General features: G+C 42.3%; 1 long non-coding RNA gene across 1 annotated transcript in view; it reads right to left on the minus strand.

Annotated features, from left to right (window-relative positions):
• LOC110197734 (uncharacterized) overlaps nt 1–10,217 on the minus strand; it is a 31,358-nt gene extending 21,141 nt beyond the window's left edge. Inside the window, exons 1-2 of the long non-coding RNA XR_002321554.2 lie at nt 10,091–10,217; nt 6,592–6,742 (exon numbers count right to left, since the gene is read on the minus strand). This is a non-coding gene — a long non-coding RNA (uncharacterized LOC110197734). The remainder of the gene's footprint in view (nt 1–6,591; nt 6,743–10,090) is intronic.
• Between the last annotated feature and the right edge of the window lie 10,400 nt (nt 10,218–20,617).

Here is a 20,617-nt window from a genome sequence, read left to right on the forward strand (position 1 = left end):
TCTATGTGCTGCCACTCAGCTTACCAGGATCACCAAAGGGATCCATAGCGCGCGCGTGCACACACACACACACACACACACACAACACACACACACAAAGATTAAGAAGCCAGGCTCCAAAGACAACCACAGGGCAGGGCAATTTTCCCTTGCTTAATCAATGAATCACAGCGTCCTATCAGAGGATCATAAAATTAAAGCTAGAAGAAACTTTAGAGGCCCTGTAATCTAATCACCTCATTTTATAAATGAGGAAACTGAGGTCCAAGAGAGGGGCATTGATTTATCCAAAATGACACAGTAGTACATGTCATGCCTGGGATTTGAAAGTAGGCCCTCTGACTCCTCCCCACCCCCAATGCCTTAGGGCCCATCAAATTCAATATCTCTAGTTTACAGAGGAAGAAACTGAGGCCCCCAGAGGTTAACAGTGACTTGCTCAAGCTCACTGGGAAAGTTAGTGACAAAGCAAGGGATAAAATACACCCAAGTCTTCTGACTTCTAGTTAGGGCATTTGGGCAGCTGGGCTAGTATTTCCACTAGGCTTGGTTGGAAAATTGGGGAAAAGAAAATACCTAAAAGAAAGATCTCTAAGGTATTATGAAAATTGATTTCCCCTAAAAAGAAACAATTCGCATCATTTTCTTTTGTTAAAAGAATTTATTTTAGGAAGAAAAATCTCTTACAAGCCATTCTACCCTACCCTGGGGGAAGATCTCAATCTCCCCTATCAGCAAGCAAACACTCACCCTGATCCCCACCCTAACTTTAAGTAGATAATGGAAACAGAGAAGCACCTCAATAGGTGGGGCCTTTCTTCTGTTAGCCACCTAAGATTACATGGGGGGGGGGAGGGAAGGCAACCTCACAAAGTTCATCAAAAAACAAAGATACAAATGAAAAAAATCTGCTTTTTGTTCCTATTTGAAACTGCAGGGTTCAGTAGCTACTCAGCAGAGATTACAAATCCAGCAATCACCATTAGACCAGCAGAGGCCAGCAGAGGCCCACACAGAGCAGAGATGCCATGGAGTAGGGGGAGCAGGCCCAGTGAGAGAGCACAAGGCCTTGAACACATATTTTGGCTTTATGTGTGCTGGCTCAGGAATGACTTCTATGTGTGTTAAGTTACTTGGGCTGGGGGCGTTCTATTGCCATTTTTCTTGCCATGATACTTTATTAAATGCCTTTGCTTTGAATTATGTCCCTTGACTGATTATAGAAAAAAAACCTTAGCAATGAGAACCTGTGAACTGTGATTTTGAGTGGATGTGGCCTGGTGGGGTCAAACTCAAATAGAAATAGGGTCAGTACATCAAGTTCCCTGTGAGCTGCATCTTAATTTGGTTTTTAAAATGTAATGCTAACAATTAAAGGATGTTCTTGAAGGGAGAATTTCCCTGGAAGTTCAATTGGAACAACTTCGGCCATTATAAGCCAATTGCAGTTAACTGTGAACATACTCATTTTTAATGGGGTATCAGGCTCTCTCTAAGCCAGTGTGAAGACCAGACATTTAGCTCACTGCTGTCTATTCAACGTTAAGTTTTGTGATTGTTTTGTCCTTGTATGTTCACCATTGTATTTAAGGTTTTTTTTTGTTTTTTAATTTCAATAATAAAGAGGGCCAGGATGACCTTTTTCTGGAAGGAATGTTGTATTTGTTGTCACTCTTGATCCTTGCTGATCTCCAACATAAAGAGTATATGATACTGGTAAAAAAAAAAAAAGTAATGCTAGATAGCTATCTATGTTTTGTTTTATTTTACCTATTTTGTTAAATATTTCCAATGACATTTTGATCTGGCTCAGGATGCATTTTGTTGTTGTTGGTCAATTGTGTCCAACTCTTTGTGACATCATTTGGGGTTTTCGTGGCAAAGACACTAGAGGGCTTTGCCATTTCCCCCTCCAGTTCATATTACAGATGAGGAAACTGAGGCAGAGGGAAGTGACTTGCTCAAGGTCACACAGCTAGTAAGTGTCTGAGATCGGATTTGAACTCAGGAAGAGGAGGCTTCCTGACTTCAGGCCCAGTGCTCTGTATATTATGGCACCACCTAGCTTTTCCCAAGAGGGGATATTCTGAGATATCGTTTGTTGTTCAGTAGTATTTACTCTTCATGATCCTGTGAATTGTAGCACACCATTGCTATCCATGAAGTTTTCTTGGTAAAGATACTGGAGCAGTTTGCCATTTCCTTCTCCAATGGATTAAGGCAAACAGAGGTGAAGTGGCTTGCCCATGGTCTGAGGCTGGATTTGAACTCAGGTCTTCCTGACTCGAGGCCCAGTACTCTATCCACTGCAGCACCAGCTGCCTAACTTGGACCTAAAAAACTATCCTGGGGGCCCTATGTGTGGGAAAGGATGCCCCAGGTGCTAATCCCTCTCATTTGAGGGATTAGATTGAGGAAGCATGAAAAAACCCACTGGACAAAGGCTCTTTGAAGTTTGATGGCTTGGAACTAGCAGAGGCCAGGATTGGTTGTCATATCAAAGGTGTCGGATCCCTCTTCACCAGAATGAGTACAATTCTTAGTCTTTCTGTCTGTCCAATAAAAACCCCAAAAGTGCCTTTCAAAAATACTTTCCTTTGTTTAAGGTTAACTTTACCTGAGGGTCTATGAGAGACACTGTACAAATGAAGTTCCGGTTTCCTTTGGCCTTCTCAAGTATGTGATTGGTTTCTAGGCCTGGATACCAAGGAAAAATTGATCTAACCACAGCTGGGCTTTTAAATCCAGAATGCAGTCCATTTCCTTAGGAGGCATTGGAAATAGCTGTGCCATCCCTACATCTGGAAGGCTTTTCAGAGAGGTCTTTGATTAGGAAATATTTAGAGCCCAAACTGATGGAGAGTAAAAAAGAACTAAGAAAACAATTTATGTTGAGTCCTGTCTGACTCTTCATGACTCCCATTTGGGGTTTTCTTAGCAAAGATACTGGAGTGGTTTGCCATTTCCTTCTCCAGCCCATTTTACAGATGAGGAAACTGAGGCAAACAAAGCAAAGTGACTTGCCCAGTGTCTGAGGTTGAATTTGAACTTGAGAAAATGAATCTTCTTGGTACTCTATTCATTACAGAGCCACCTAGCTGCTCCCGAAACCAATCTATACCAAGACCATAATAGTGGAAAGGAAAACAATACTGAAAGACTATAAGCCCAAGAATAACTAAAGGTAGGGAATAGGGCATAGACTGTAAGATTTGGCTAGAGGTGAGCTGGTAAATATTTAACAACCAGCTTTCCCATATATGTGTGTGTGTGTGTGTGTGTGTGTGTGTATACATATATATATATATATATATATCCCCTTGAGACACTTTTAAGTTTAATTTGCATTATGAGCATTTCCTCATCACTTTCTTAAGTCTAAACAATCAACAAAGCAATAAATCAAGCCCTAATTTGTAGGGGGTTTGCCAATTTCTGAGATACAAATAAATGCACTGAAAATTTAACAATGGCTCTGAACCAGCTCCAGGATTTGGCCAATGTGTTAGTTTGTTTTACTCCCATGAGATCTTAGATCTAGAACTGGAAGAGATCTCAGGGGCATTTAGTCCAACCCTTTAATTTTACAGAGAAGGAAACTGAGGCTCAGCAAGATTAAATATTGAGGCTTTCTGTTGTGAGGAAAGTGCTTTGTAAACAGTAACTTACTAAGAAACTTAGAGTTGTCACATTATTGAGTAGTAATCCTGGTGTAGTGAAAAGTCTGCTGAAGCTGGGATCAGGAAGAACTGGTTTGATTTTCACCTCCAACACTTCTCAGCTATGTTAAAGAAGGGCAAATCACTTAATCTCTGAGCCCGGTTTCCTCATCTGTAAAAATGGAGCTAATTATCCCTGTAGTATCTATTTAAAGGCTGACATGAGACTCAAAAGAGAATGTGACGCTATGAAGAGCATGCCTCCCTCTGGAGTCAGAGGGCCTGGGTTCACCTGGCACACTTGCCACCTGTATGCCCTTGGGGCAAATCACGGCCTCTGGAGCCTCACTTTTCTCTCTGTAAAATGAAATGTGGTGGAGAGAATTCCAGGCTTTGGAATATCTGATCTGGGTCCAAAACTTGCCTCTGATATCTACTACCCATGTAACCTTGGATAAATGATTTCCCCTCCCCAAGCCTCAGTTTCCTCACTTGTAAAATTGAGGGGTTTCACTCAATGGCCTCTAAAATCCCTTGCAGCCATAGATTTATGATCCTGTCTCTTTCTCTCTCTAGGCCTCAGTTTCCTCAATCTGTTTTTTAAAAAATGAAGGAGTTAATCTAGGTGGACTATAAGGTCCTTTTCAGATCGGAATCTATGATCTAATGTATGGGGAGTGGGTAGGGAAAAGGAAATGTAACTCTTCCCATGAAGCTGCAAATGTGCTAAGGCACCTCTGGTCGTTTGTATCCTGGCACATATGGAAATTTCCACATATGTAAATTTCATCTCAAACCTTAAAGTGTTCTGGAAACGTCAATTATTAGTACTGGCTGGTTGGTGGGTAAAGAAATGAAAGGAACTAGCAAACTATTGAACAGGCAGCACACTCCCTCACCAGCCCCCTTCTGTTTCTGCCCCCCTCTCCCCAGTCTATAGTCCATGCATTCACTTGGGACCAGGAAAAGTCCAGAATATCTGTCTATATAAAAGTTAGCCAAAGTTGGGCTTCTGACCCTGGGTCATCCCTGTGGGCTGCTGAAGTAATTTGTACTCCATCAACCAAAGGCCAGCTGCCTTTGGGGCCCTGGTCTTTTGTTCCCCAAGGCCGAGTACTATTCTCTGACTCTTTCTTCTTTGCTTTTGCCCATCTGCGGCTGTGACTGTGGGATTGAGCAATCAAAGGATTTAAAAGCATCTAGTGGGTTTGAGACAAATTGCAGAAAATAGTGTGTGCGTTTTAACTTCCTTATTGCATAGTATTTGTGGGGGTTGAGAGCATGGGGGAGGAAGGGAATTTTTTTCACTCCCTCACAAACCTAACCTCTCTAAAACTTAAAAGTCTTACACTGAGAAACTTCTCCCTTCTTTCCCCACAACCTTATCTCTTTCTGTCTCTCTCTCTTTCTGCCTCTGTCCCTTCCTCTCCCTTTTTCTCTCTCTTCTTTCTCATGATTTCATTCTTTCAATCCATACTTTTTAAACACCTACAATGTATATGTGTAGAGCACTGAGCAAGGCATGGGGATGGGAGTTGGAGGGAGCTACAAAGTCTAACTAAGATATGGACCCAGGCCTCATGGAATTAATAACCTGGTTGTCTTCTAGCTATTCTTTCACATAGGCTCCATTCACACACTATGAAAACACACAAAGGCAGGCAAAGCTGTAACTAGAGTGGAGCAATGGGGCTTTGCCCCAGGGCATAGAATTTTAGGGGGCACTGACAGTATTTGAAGTCTCTCAGCAGAAATACCAGAGCATGGTTTCCAGCTAGAAATAATAATTTGTTATCAGATGGCAGATGGTAAGACGGAATGAGCACCTCTCACATGGCACATTGGCATGATTTGTGGGATTTACCTTGTATAAAAATTCCTAGCTATGGCTCTACACACAATATCACAGATTTGGTGTTAGAAGGGGCCTTGGAGCTCAAGTAGCAGAACAAGCATTGACTGTGGAATGGAGAGGGCCCACTTCTGATATTCACCACCTGTGACCTTGGTAGTCACTTCATCTATCTAGGCCTCAGTTTCCCCATCTAAAAAATGAGGGAGTTAGGGGCAGCTAGCCCTAGTATCAGGAGGACCTGAGTTCAAATCCAGTTTCAGACCAGACAACACTTGATACTTATTAGCTGTGTGACCCTGGGCAAGTCACTTAACCCCAATTGCCTTACAAAAAAAAAAAAAGAAAAATGAGGGAGTTAGATTAGATGGTGACTTCCAGCTCTTATATCTATGATCCTATAATCTAGTCCAACCTGCTCATTTTGCAGATCAGAGAACTGAGGCCCAGGAAAGTTAAGCAACTTGCCCAAGCTCACAAACCTAGCAGGTAACATTCAAATCCAGGTCCTTGGACTCCAAATCCAACACTCTTCTACTTGAGTGCAGTGCCTCTCAATAACAGGAGAGGGGAAAGTGGTAGAGGGAATGAAGTGTGAACATTTAACAAACAGGTCAAAATATCTGACTCCCAGGGAGCATTCTCCTCTCTAATCATAAGAGATGCCCATCCCTAAAAATCTACTCATTTAGGGGGCAGCTAGGTAGTACAGTGGATAGAGTATTGGCCCTGAAGTCAGCAGTACCTGAGTTTAAATCTTGCCTCAGACCAAACACTTGACACTTACTAGCTGTGTGACCCTGGGCAAGTCACTTAACCCTAATTGCCTAAAAAAAAAATCTACTCATTTGTCTGTGTGACCTTGGACAAGTCCCTTCCCTTCCTGGAGCCCCAGTTCCCTTATCTATAAGATAAGGGTTAGGTGACCTCTAAAATATCTTCTAGCTATTATCTTATGATAAGATCTCTATCTTTTAAGCCAGCTCATACATTCACTAGCTGTCTGACTCTGGGTCAATCATTTAGCCTTGGTCCTGGGTGGGTGGGAAAAAGCTTGAACATAAGCGGTCTCCCTCTTACCAGCAGGCTCCTTGAATGGCTTCATTGGGAGCAGAAGGGCAAGGGAGTGACACATGCTTGGCCATTGAACTGAGAGATATTCGACCATCGAGCTTTGCTGTTGCCACATATCAAGCTAGAAGAATCTATTCTTGTGTCTTTGGTCTCCAACCTGTATTCAGAAAGGAGACAAAAGGGAAAAGATCATCAAGAATTTTCCCCATTCAGTGTCTAGAGAAGACTGAGGCTCAGTAGCCTGGTAAACATCAGAGCCGGGACTGGGACCCACATGGTGTCAGGATGAAGACCCCACGCTTCTGATTCTATTCTCAGTGCCCTTTTCCCTAAAAAATATTTGAAAGTAGGACTGTGGTTTGCAGTGTCATGATAATGCCTTTAAAATGACAAAAGGATTTCGGCAAGGAGGCCATGTTAAGTCTTAAGTGACACATGTTGTCTCTCTGTGGCTAAAAAAAGACACAGCATAAACAAGGACATTTAGAAAATGTGAACAGGAACAATTGAACATAAACCGAGAGTCTTGTAAAAAGAAAGAGGAAATGAGTCAATGGCTAAAGGAAGCTTTGTGTTCACAGTAATCCAAAGGAAAAAAATAAAAGTCTGCCTGAAAAATGAGATTACCCTAGGAAGCTAAGAACTCAGATGGAAAAAGCTCATTTCAGAGGATTCTCCAAAATGAACAGTATGTTTGTCTAGAAGCAAGAGTGGAAGGCACCAACTTTGGCAGCAGAGGCCCAGACTTTGAGGCCTGGCTCAATGACTTTAGGCAAATCTCTTCCCATCTTTTGGGCCTCAAGTTTTCCAGAAATTAAAGATATTGGACTGGCTAGAGATTGAAGTCCTTGTCAGCTCTATGTCCTCTGGTCCAGGGTTGAGATTTGCTGATAAGAGGTCTGTTTACTTAGGACCCCTCACAGATACAGGCCCAAATCTGAAAAGATGTCTGAAGTTATGAAACAATCATTTCTCAGAGCTTATATAAAAAAGGATTTTAAATTTAGTCAAGTCAAGGTATATGATGCATCTCCTCATCTCTGTTCCTCAGCTAAGCCTTGTAGGGGAAACAAAAGAAGGTATTAGCTTGCTCCCTGACTTTGAGGGCTTACAATCTAGTTGAGAAGACAAGAATCCTAGAGCTATATATAAAGAAGTGGTTAATCAGAGATGCTCTCAGATCAATTAGATAAGCTGGGAGGGTAAGCCTTTGTTTGTTCAGAAGCTTGCATTCTATCCATTTCCCATTTTTCAGCATAAACAGTTATCTTGAATGGGTTCTCACCCACTAAATAAGTATACCTGCACTCCCTATCTTTGGGCTTCTATGTGGCACTTCAGTGGATCGAGTACTGGGCCTGGAGTCAGGAAGACTTATCTTCCTAAGTTCAAATCTAGCCTCAGACACGTACTAACTGTGTGACCCTGGGCAAGTCACTCCACTCTGTTTGCCTCAGTTTCCTCATCTGTCAAATGAGCTAGAGAAGGAAATGGCAAGCCACTCAGTCTCTTTGCCAAGAAAATCTTAAAAATGGGATCATAAGGAGTAGGACACCACTGAAAAGGATTGAACACCTACCTTTGGCAGATAGTTATGAGGAAAGAAACCATACCCCACCCACCCTAACCCAGCGTACCCTAAGAGAGTTAGTTCTGGAATACCATCCTGGGCCTGAGCTGTCCTGATTGGTAAATGGAAGAGTGGAGGGAGAGAATGTAAAATTGACTCTAGACCAAGCTTCACATCCCACGTTGTCACCTGCCTTTCTTCCAAGGACATTGCAGAGGCCTCCCTTCTACCTCTGCTCTGAGGCTTGTAACCAACTACCAGCATTACCCTATAGCTCCATTCACCAGCCTTGCAACTGCCCAAACCAAAACTCCCTTCCCTGTTAGAATATAAGGTCCTGTAGGGCAAATTTATTTCTTCAATCTCTGGTATATAATAAGCACTTAATAAAGTTCTTTTTTTCATTCATTCATTTGTAAACCTTAAAACATTATAGAAACTTGAAGAATGGCTTTTAGTTTTGTTCAATGATTTTGGGAGGGGGGGAGCAAGATGATCTTTACTTAATAATTAGTAGGCAGTATAATGTAGGTGAAAGATGACTGCATATGAACTCAGAGGACTTGAGGAGGAATCCTGGCTCTGATACTTGCCAAGACACCCACTAGGTTTCAGGACTTGGAGCCAGGAAGACCTGACTTCAAATTCTGTCTTAGACATATACTAGACATATACTATGGTTCTTGGTCAGTGACTTAACATCTCCCAGCCTCAGTGGCCTTCTGTATAAAATGGAGGTAATAAAAGCACCCACCCCACAGGGCTACTGTGAGGATTCAATGAGATAACTTATCTGCCATGTGTTTTTCAGACATCCAAATGCTATGTAAATGTTAGCTCTTATTATTACTTCAGTTTTTTTCCTCTGTAAAATGAGAAGTTTAAACTAATGATGTCTAAGTTTCCTCTACCTCAAAATCCTATAAAATGGTCTCTCATCTTGGAAGATTTTGTGTGTCCTGGCTGCTCCTCCCTGAAGGATTTGGAGTGGGGGGGATTAGGGAGAAGAAAACTGTTACATCGGCTAATCAGTAAGGAACTGGTCACCTTTCCCCAATCTCTGGTTGTAGAGAGAAGGAAAAGCAAGATAAAACACCAAAAAACAAAAAAACGGCAGAAAGTTGGGGGGGGGGGAACTCCCTTACCATATTGCCACATACTCTGGATTTTTCCTGGCCCACCAATTTTTTTTTCTTTTTCTTTCTTTCTTTCTTTTATTTATTTTTAGGTTTCAACATTCACTTTTATAAGATTTTGAGTTCCAAATTTTTCCCCCCTCTCCCCTCTCCCCTCCCCAAGATGGCATGCAATTGGCCCATCAAATTTTGAGGGGAAAAAAATAATCCTCTGCTTCCCTATAAAAAAAACCCCAACCCTACTTCTTTATTTTCTTGCTTTAAAGCAGACATTCTACTGCCTTCAGATGGCTCTCGAAAGGGAAAAAAACCACTTTGTCCTTGCAGGGGGAGACAATGAGTTAACTTAAAGGAAGGGTTTTGAGTGAGGGAGTAATCAGAGCTGAGCATTAGGAAAATTGATCTCACAGCTGGGGGTCGAATGGATTGGAGTGGCCTAGGAGGCCAGGGTGTTTCTATCTCTATTGCAGCAGCCTTCTCCTAAGTGCTACTGAGAGAACATTTCTGAATGTTAGGGGGCTGGGGGGAAGAGAGAATGGCATCCATCCAGAATTTTCATGTCCCTGGCATGAGCTCAAGGACTATCTATCTTCTCTGGGAAGATTTCCGAGGCAATCCCCTCCTCCCAAGTTCAGTAGACCCAAGGGATATATGTGACCAGTCAAAACCCCATATCTGTAGATGAGACAAGGGACAGTTAGATCTTCCTCAGGTCTCATGGGATAGAGAAAGATGACATTGTCAGCTGATTGAGTTATCTTTTTAGATTCCCCAGGGAGCAGGGAGAGGGACGGATTACCTTTTTCCAGGAGCCAAATGTGTATCCTCCTGTTCTTGGTGGAAGGAAGGTCTAGTTTTGATGAGTTGGGACTAGTTTCCCTATCTGTAAAATTTGGGGGTGAGGGAAGTAGACTGGATGACCTCTAAGGGGCCGCTTAGCTCTAACTTCCTTATATCCTATATTCCAGTCATGTGATTATAATGACTAGTCTTGGACCCGAAGAAGAGATGAAAAAAATGCACCTCTCTCCTTTTTCTGGAACATTGGAGAGGAGAAATGTGTTGCAGAAAGCTGCATGCAGTATCTGTTCTAATTGCTGTATCATTCATTGGTTTGGGGTTTTTTGGTCACAAGAGAAGGCTAGGAGGAAGATGAGAAGGAGGGATATAACCCGGAAGCATCAAACTTTTAATCCATCCATATAAAAATAACCAAAATTGAAACACAGTTTATATTCCAAGGTCCCTTTACAGATTTAATATTCTGTGACTGGTTGAAACAGAAGAGACCTATGGGAATGGGACACACAATATGGCCAGTAAAGGGGGAGAAGGAAGACTACAGATGTTGAGTACATTGTCTGCTATTGCTTTGTCCTTGGTTTTAATTGCTTTTCTTTGTCACAAGTGAAGGCTTACCTGGGGAGAAGTCCAGAAGGAAAGGGACAGGTCAGTCAGTTAGCAAATATTTATTAGGTACCTACTATATGCCAGGCACTATGCTAAGCAATTAGGATACAAAGGAAGACAAAAGACAGTCTGAGCACTCAAGGAGCTCAGTCTAATGGGAGAGATAACATGTAAACAGCTTTGTCCAAAAAAGCCATAGGCAGGATAAATTGGAAATAAGCTACAGAGGGGAGGTATTAGAATTAAGGGGGTTGGGGAAAGGATTGGAATAGCAAAAAGAAAAGGCATAAATCAAATTCTGAAAAAAAAATCACATGTTCCAAAGTCTCTGCCGGATTTAATATTCTATGCATTCAATGATTCTGGCTGAAAGAGATGGGACCTAGAGGAATGGGATACTGTCTGGCCAGGGAGGGGGCAAAAGAACCAGGGAGAGGAAGAGGGAAAGGTGAAAGGGATCCAAAAGTAAACCAGGACTACTTTAAACCTTTTTATTCTATCTTGGCACCAGTTTTGCCTAGCAAAGGCCAGAGAACAAGTTTTGCAGAGTGTTTACCATTTAGGAGGGAAAGATGAACTTAGCCTGTCTGAATGGGCCAGCCTAGCTATTTAGGAGAAACAGGCAATGACATGAATTTTTCCCTTTTTCCTCTCTCAACTGTGAATACTGTAGGGGGAAAAAAACAGATCCAGCCAGCCTTGAATCTGCAGAATGAAAGGAATGCTACCTCTTTTTCTCAGTAGGTGGCATCAAAACTTAGCATTTCAGAAGAGAGAAGTGACTCCTCCCTGATACATTCTGGAAAGATCTCAGCAGCTTTATCATTTTCAGACTATTTCTCTATACTTAAAACTATTTTCCATTTCTGATCAATTCAGTAGAGTGACAATCCAATCACATGTGGATGCTCATTATCCATTCATATTACCATTTATTAAGTACCCACAGGAATCAGAGCCCTGTGCTTAAGTCAGAGCAGGGCCCCTTAACCTTTTTATTTCCTCTTTTTTTTTGTCCTGGACCCTTGGGGCTGTCTGGTGAAACCTATGGACCCTCTCTCAGCATAATTTTTAAAGTATAAAAATAAATAAAGAGGATTACAAAAGAAACCAATTATATTGAAATACAGTTATCAAAATATATTTCTTTAAAGAGTTCAGTGACCCCAGATTAAGAACCCTTGGTGCAGAGGGAGATAGCAAATTTAAGACTGGGTCCCTTAAACCCAAAGTCTAATGGGGTTGGTTGGGGGAGGGAGAAAAAGAGAGAGAGTGAGAGACAGAGAGACAGAGAACATCCATATAGCTGATTGCCATAGATGGTAAAAGCAAAATATTTGAATAAAGTGTTATGTGAGATGAGAGAGGGTAAAAGGGTATTTATTACCCGCTAGGGAGACCAGAAAAAGCTTCTTAGAGAAGGTAGCATGTCAGCTGGACTTTAAAGGATGAATAGGAATTAAATATGGCAGAGGAAAAGGTTATGCAGACATTTTTCAACATTACATTTCATTTTTTTTCAATTAGCAAATATCTGCCTTCTCTCCCTTCTACTCCAGCCCTGCCCCCCTCCCATCATAATGAAAGAAAAAACCAAAGCCCTGTTACAGACATGTATAGTCAAGCAAAACAAATTTCCATGTTGGCCATGTCCAAAAAAAGTCTTTGTTTCCTCTACTGGGAGAGCTTCACCTCTCTATAAGGAAGTGGGTAGCATGTTTCATAGTCAGTCCTCTGGAATAGTGGTGGGTCATTATATTAAGAAGAGTTCCTAATTCTTTCAAGATCGTTTGTCTTTACTATATAAATTGTTCTTCTGGTTCTATTCATTTAGCATCACCTCATCTAAGCCTTCCCAGGTTTCTCTGAAACTATCACCTTCATTATTTCTTACAGCCTGATAATATTGTGTCATATTTCTATACCATAACTTGTTCAGCCATTCCCCAATTTATGGGCACCCCCTCAGACTCCCATTCTTCATCACCTCAAAAAGAGCTATAAATATTTATGTACATCTTTAGAGTTTGTTTTGTTTAGGACTAATCTGTACCTTATCTACCCTCCCACTAATTCCTCCTTCCCCCTTTTCCCATTTCCCTCCTATTTCCCTGTTGAATGAGATATATTTTTATACCCAACTCTGTGTGTGTGTGTGTGTGTGTGTGTGTGTGTGTGTGTGTGTGTGTATCTCCCTCCTTGGACCAGTTCAGATGAGAGTGAGGTTCAGGTGTCAGCCTCTCCTCCACCCCATTTATTTATATAGACTTCCACTTTTGCACCCTGTTTATGTGAGATAATTTTGCCTATACTTCCTTTCCCTCCTCCTCCCCACTACCTCCTTGAGTGTTCCTTTCCCCTTCTCAAGATCATCAAGCCAGGCCTTCTGTCTCATTAGACTCCTTCCATAAGTCCTGATGATGGTAGGGTTCATTGAGCAGCCATTTTGTCAAGCCACAGGAAACAGAACGAGCAAAGATTTACAGAGCTCAGAGTATGTACCTGGAACCACAAGGCAAAAGAAAATCTATGATATGCGGCTAGAAGGAACTTCTGAGGCCACCAAATCCAACTCCCTCATATTACAGAGGAGGAAACTGAGGCTGCCCTGTGTAACAACTGAAGGCAATAAGGAGCAACTGTAGGTTTTTGAGCAGAGAAGTGACAACTGGGACAGCTAGGTGGTGCTGCAGTGGATGGAGCGCAGGGCCTGGAGTCAAGAACACCTGAGTTCAAATTCAGCCTCAGACACCTACTAGTTTAGTTGCATGACCCTGGGCAAGTCACTTCACCCTGTTTGCCTCAGTTTCCTCATCTGTCAAATGAGCTGGAAAAGGAAATGGCAAACCATTCCAGGGTCTTTACCAAGAAAACCCTAAAAGGGGTCACAGAGAGTCAAACACCACTGAAAATGACTCAACAGCAACAACAAATAGTGATACAATCACCTAGTCACTGAATAATAGAAATGACAATTTTTAATACACAGAAAAAAAGGAGAGATCAAAAGGAGACAAGGAGGCAAACAAGATGCTTGTTATTATTTTGAATTTTAACAATGTTAGAGGTAGAAGAAGTCCTACCTCTTACTTTATTTGTAAAAATAAACATTCAGGGGCAGCTAGGTGGCACAGTAGATAGAGCTCCAGCCTTGGAGTTAAGAGGATATGAGTTCAGATCCAGCCTCAGACACTTGAAACTTACTAGCTGTGTGACCCTGGGCAAGTCACTTAACCCCAATTGCCTCACTTAGAAAATGAATAAAAATAGACATTCAGGTCCCTTGCCATACCTTTAAGTTCCTATGGAGCTTCATTTGTCCTTTTTTCCCATGATGCTTAGCTCCCAGAGGAAGTGATTGCTCCACATACCTTAGAGTAGTGGTGCTCAAAGTACAGGGGTCCTGAGACCATTTCAGGACATCTGCAAAGTCAAAATTTTTTTTGTAATAAGGAAGGAAGCAATCATTTATTAAATACCTACTACGTGCCAAGCACTTTGTTAAGTTCTTTATAAATATTATCTTACTTGATGCTTCCAACAGAGAGAGGTGCTATTATGATCACCATTTTACAAGTGAGGAAACTGAGGCCAAGAAAGGTTAAACGACTTGCCCAGAGTCACACAGCTAGTGTCTGAGGTTGGATTTAAACTCAATTCTTTCTGATTCACTGTGCCACCTAGAAGCCTCTCTTAATTATACTAAGATATTTTCATTTCTGATGTGATAAGTATCACTATGATCTACATAAACAAAAGCTTTGGGGGGGCAGTCCTTAATACTTTTTTGGGGGGGAGGGGCTAGGCAATGTGGTTAAGTGACTTGCCCAGGGTCACACAGCTAGTAAGTGTCAAGTGTGTGAGGTCACATTTGAACTCAGGTCCTCCTGACTCCAGGGCTGGTGCTCTATCCACAGCAGCATCTAGCTGCCCTGCTTAATACTCTTTTAAGAGTGTAAAGGTATGCTGAGACCAAAAGGTTTGAAAACTGCTATCTTAGAGTGTCCAGAGACCCTTGGCCACTGAGATTCAGAGAGGTTGTAACTTTGCCTAAGATCACACAGCTAGTGGCAGAACTGAGACTAGAAGTCAGGTCTCCTAACTCCCAGTCAGTACTCTTATTGTAATGTCTCATAGAGAAAACATAGTGCCTTTGTTATTTACAATTTGTAATACAAAATGACAGTACCCACTACAATAGCTTATATGGATCTTATGAAACAAAAGTGCTTTTGTATATTCTTATTACTCTGCAGGCTCTTTGGAATGGATGTAACAAGAAAATTAGATAATGCTATTCTACAGCCACCTTGAGTTTTCAGCAAATCTGAATATAAGTTACTGACAGGTTGCAATTTGCCTCGATGGAGGGAGTTCCCACACCTGGAAATCACAGGTCCTTGACACATTGGCAATTCTAATGTCTGGAACTCATAGCCGACAAGGTTATGCTAGAATTTTACAGCATCAGAGAATTTCAGGGTTGGAAGGGCCATCCCTGACAAAGGATCCTCACTACAACATTCCCAACAGGTGGTCATCTAGCCTCAGCCCAAAAACCTCCCATAAGAGAGAACCCTCCGACTCCCAAAGCTGCCTAGTCCACTTCAGGATAGGTCTGGTTGTCAGAAAGGTTTTCCTGACATCAAGTGCAAATATGTCTCTTTCCAACCCTCGCTCATTGCTCCTGGTTCTGCCCCACCCCCACCTCAACTCAGGGCCAAATAGGAAACCCCTTTTCTACTGAACAGAGCCTTTCAGACACATGAAAGCTATTGTGTCCTCCTCTGGATTCCCCCACCAAATCCCAGTCTGCTCTTTTCCAGGCCCAACATTCCCAGTTCCTTCAATTGATGTCCTTTGCTTGTTTGTTCAGTTGTTTTTCAGTCGTGTCCGACTCTTCGTGACCCCATTTGGGGTTTTCTTGGCAAAGATATTGGAGTGATTTGCCATTTCCTCCTCCAGGTCATTTGACAGATGAGGAAACTGAGGCAAACAATTACGTGACTTGTCCAGGGTCACACAGCTAGTTAAGTGTCTGAGGCTGGATTTGAACTCAGGTCTTCCTGACTCCAGGCCCCGCACTCCACCCATTGCAGCACCACCTATATTCAGCTTACTTTATTCAAGCTTTCTTTGCTTCTTTGCACTACAACCAGTCAAAAAGTTTATGGGTATCTGACAGTGTATTTTGAATAACTTAAAAGAATTAGTCTGTCAATGTCAATAAATGCGTACTATGTGTAAGGCACTGAGCTAAGTGTTAGGGATGCCAAGAAAGGCAAAAGAGAGTCCCTACCCTCAAGGAACTCATATTCTAACAAGTCAGAAAAAGAAGCTAAAAATGGAGGCGGTTCAGGCGAGAGGGTACCAGACTCTAGAGCATGATGAAGTCTTGTAGCTGGGTAAGAAATAGTGAGCTGGCTGCCCTGGGCCCCTTCCTTAAGTAGAGGGTCTAAGAGGAGCTCTCCAATGGCCACTCTCTCCAATTAGAGGGAAGAAAGGGGCCCAGGAGCAGGGAGTACTGAAGAGGTATGAGTTTCAGGGTTAATGGGACCTTGCAAGAAGATGAGTTTTGGGAGAACTTTAAAAATTAAATTTCAAATGTATAACTCTTACCCAGCAGTAAAGGCAGACCTCATTGCAAGCTCTCAGGCATCCAGGACTACATGTAAATGTGTAAAAATGTCTGTACAATGAACTGTGCTTTTCACTTTCTATCCAAGTATCTGGCACTATGTAGACAGAATCATAAAGACCAACCCAAGCATAAGTTAGGTGTGTGTCTGTAATCACCATATGGTAGGGAGGTAGGGAATGATACATTGGCAAAAGGGTGATGGGATTGCATTAAAGTGAGATCTTATTCATGTCAGTAATAAAATCTCAATTCAGGTCAACACAATAAGCATTTGCTAAGTGCCTAGTGTGTGCAAAGCACTCAAAATAACATACAAGTGTATAAGCCTTCATGGATGGATGGCCTTCTCATAGGCTCGTGGATCCCAGAGTTGGCAGAGCTTTCGGGCACCATGTAGTCCAATCTCCTCATTTTAGAGAGGAGAGAAATGACTTGCCCAAGGTCACACAGAGCCAGATATGATTATAAATTCAGGTCTTCCACCTCTATCTATGTCTAGTACTCCTCCCATTTGCCTGCGTTGCATAAGAAAGATAGGTACTAATCAAGTGTTATGGTGGGCTTCATGAAAGACATACTGAAGTCATGGTCATGGTTCTGGGACTACTGAGTCTGTGACTATTTTGGAACAGTGGGCAAAATTAGAAAAGCCACCAAGGAAGAGCTGGTAAGATTTTTCTATTTTCCCTGGCCTCCCCCACCACCACATTGACCATCAGCCCCTTGGGAAGTATGAAAACATTAGTGCATGAATTGGCTATCCAGGAACCCCAGAATGAAAGAAACCAGGTCCAGCAAAACCACACAAGGCCAGGCTCGAATTCCTAGACCAAAACTTGGCAGGAAAACATCCAAACAGGGTCTCCACAGGTGTTCCTATCCTTGCCACTCTATGCCCTCCCCTTTCCCTTTCCCCCACTTAATCTGGTTTTTGAAGAAGATACCCAAGAGCTCTAAAAAATGCTTTTTTGTGCAGCTTTCTAACTTGGCTTAGTAGAGAAGAACTGAATGCTTGCAAGGCCAGACGCTGAAATAGAAGGAGATAGGCTAAGACAAAGAGGAGTCATGAACATCCCTACCATGGCTAAGTAAAGAGTGACAAAGAGAGCCATGCATCCTGCAATTTGAACAACAACAACAGAAGACACAACACAGCACGTTTACTGAGGAGTAGGGATGGGGTTTTTTCCTTCTCTATTTTTCTCTCTTGCTGCTGCTTCTTGTTTTGGGAGGAAAGATTACTGTTGTTTTCCTCTCTCTGACTTGGAGGTGAGCTCAGAAGACATTTGCTATTTGCTGCCCCCACCTTTTCTCTGTCTCCTCCTTCCACCCTCTCCTTCTGTCCCTCCCCTCTCTCCCTCTCTCTCCTCTCTCCTTCCTTCCCTTCATCTCTCTCTCTCTCTCCTGTCCTCCTCTCCCTCTCTTTCTCCTTCTCTCTCTCTCCCTCCTTCTCTCCCTCCCTCCCTCCTTTCTCCCCTCTGCATTTGTCTCCCTCCCTCTCTTCCCCTTTCCTTTTTTTCTCCCTTCTTCTTCCTCCTCTCCCCCCCAATGGGGCCAACTCTCCTGTTTTTCCTCCTAGCTAGGAACTCCAACACAGCAGGTAAGAAAGACATGAGGATGGCTCTGTCTGGCCTTTTCTGGACTCCTCATTTGTCCCCATGTACAGTCTCTGTGGGTGCACATCTTCTCCCTCTCCTGAATCTAAACCATGTTCATCTCCCTCCATATAGATGTCTTCTCTGCCTGACTGTGTTTTGTGTGTGAGACTTTCTATCCGAAGCTGTTAAAGCTAAGTTGCTAATGCTAAACAGTCCCCTGATCGACCAAATTCATCAAAATAAGAACAATGATTTACATGCTTCTCTCTGAGCTAAAGTTTTCCCAAGATGACTAATTCAGAGTGCTTTCATTCTTTATGCTTAATAAATTTCCACTCCTGTTTGCAAAAGGAGACAGTTTTGGGTACAACCTGCCAAGATTTAGAGGTGCAGTCTATGTGGCTTCAGATCCTGGCTTTGCCACTTACTGTATGACCTTGGGTCAGTTACCTCCCCACTCCTGGGCCTCAGTTTCTTCATCTGTAAAATGAAAGGGTTGGACTAGATCCTTTCCAACTCTAAATCTATGATCCTAAAACAGATTTGTCAGTGGAAAAAGTCTCACTAAGTGTTATGGGAGGTCTGAGGGAGCAGGGCCCTCACCAGCTGGGGAGATTCAGGAAGGCTTCATGAAGGAAGTAGTATTTAAACTGGTCTTGAAAGCCTGGGTAAAAATTCAGTGGAGGGAAGTGAGACAGAGGGCCTCAGTTTCCTCATCTGTAAAATGGAGCTGGCAATACTTGGCAATAGTTACCACTTCACTAGGCTCTTGAAATGAATTCCCATCTTTGTCAGTCTTAAAGTCTTATTTAAACGAAGTTTTTAAAAAATATTTTTTTTTACTATTTTCCCCACCCAATGTGGTCTCTTTTTCTTAGAACTCCTGTAGGTTTTTGTTAGTACTTGTCCTAACATGTTCAGATCTAATCTCCCCCACTAGACTAGAAGTACCCTGTGGGCAGGAACAGTGCTCAATTCACCTTTGGATCCCAGGCAGGCAGGTCAAGCAAGGGGCATATAGTAGGTGCTTAATTAATGTTTGTTAAATTGAAATTTTATTTGGATTTCAGGAATTTAAAATTCTATGCCTTTTACTACAGTAGAAATGTTTTATAACAAATTAGGATACAAACATTATAAGAGAAGAATAGATTGAGACTAAAATTATAGCTTTTGAGCTTAAGGAGATCAGCTAGTACAATCTCTCTGTTTTTACAGAGAGGGGAAACTGAGGCCCAGAGCAGTTGAATGACTTGCCCAAGGTCACATGGTTATAAACAGCAGAGCTGGGATTCAAATTCAGGTCCTCTGATTTCAAATCCAAAACTCTTCCCTTTGTACTTAGGCCTGCCTTCTACGGCCCAGCAGAATAATTTTGATTCCTCTTCAAATCCCTTATTTTTAATTTTTTTTTTCTCAATTACATGCCACAACAATTTTTAACATTTGGGTTTTTTTTTAAATTCTGAGTTCCAAATTCTCTCCCTCCTTCCCTCCCGCCCTCCCCTCCCTGAGACAGTAAGCAATTTGATATAGGTTACACATGAGCAACCATGCAAAACATAGTTCCATATTAGTCATTTGCCTTTTCAAATACTTGAAGACATCTATCGTATCTTCTTTACCTAGTACCAGGAAGCAGTGTGATATAGTGTGCTGGCTTTGGAGTTTAAGGACCAGTGTGACCTATGTGACTTTGGGAAGATCAACTGCCCTCTCTGGGCCTCAGTTTCCCCATCTGTAAAAGGAGGGAATTGGAGATTACATGTTCTCTAAGGTCCCTTCCAGCTCTAAATCTTCTAATCCTGACTTGCAGAGAAGAAGGTTTTGACCTCTAGGGTCCGATGGAAAAAAAAAAACCCACTGGCTTTTTGGAGTCAGAAGTCCTAGATTTGAATCCCACCTTTGCTATCTACTACTACCTGTGTGATTTTGGAAAAGTCACCTCACTCCAGTGGGCTTCAGTGTCTTACCTTGTAAAATGAGGGAGTTGGCAGTAGATATTCTTTAAGGTATTTTCAAACTCTAAAACCTATGAGTCTCAGATTCAAGGAGGCAAATTAGGGCTTCCAAGGAGAAATTCCTGCCCTGCCACTAACTGTCTTAGGAGTTAGTTCTGCAAAAATGGAGGTCTTAAGAGTGGAGGCTCTCTAAGCTTCCCTGGTTGGGAATGTCACAGTAGGGATTCCTATGCAAAGGATAAGAGCTGGACTTGGGCTATACCAAGATTCAAATTTAATCACTGCTTTGGGGGAATGGGATAGTCCTACTAGTCTGGGAGAGTGGGGGTGGGAAATGGGATTTCTTGTCTGTTTTGGTAAATCTTTTGCAAATTCATTTCCTTAATGAATAGTCATGCAATTCAACCCAGAATCCTGGAGCCCCCTAGGTGGGAGGAGTAACTCATTTGGGAGATGGTAAATGGCTCTGCAGGTGATTTATTCCCAGCCCTCACACAATTGCAAATTAAGTTGATGACAGTTAAAAGGGGGCCACTGACAGTCAAGAAAATTGATTTGGGCAATGTAGGACAGGCTGGGGCCAGCTGTAATTTGGAAGACTTTTGATATGCACATGTCAATATGTTTTTCCCCAGCACTGTTTGATATGCTGTGGCTGATACAAGTGAGAATAATATGTGGCCTGTTAGCTTCTGGAACCTTGAAGAAGCTGGTTT

The sequence above is a fragment of the Phascolarctos cinereus genome, unplaced genomic scaffold (assembly GCF_003287225.1).
Source record: "Phascolarctos cinereus isolate Bilbo 61053 unplaced genomic scaffold, phaCin_HiC Scaffold_8;HRSCAF=390, whole genome shotgun sequence".
NCBI lineage: Eukaryota > Metazoa > Chordata > Mammalia > Diprotodontia > Phascolarctidae > Phascolarctos > Phascolarctos cinereus.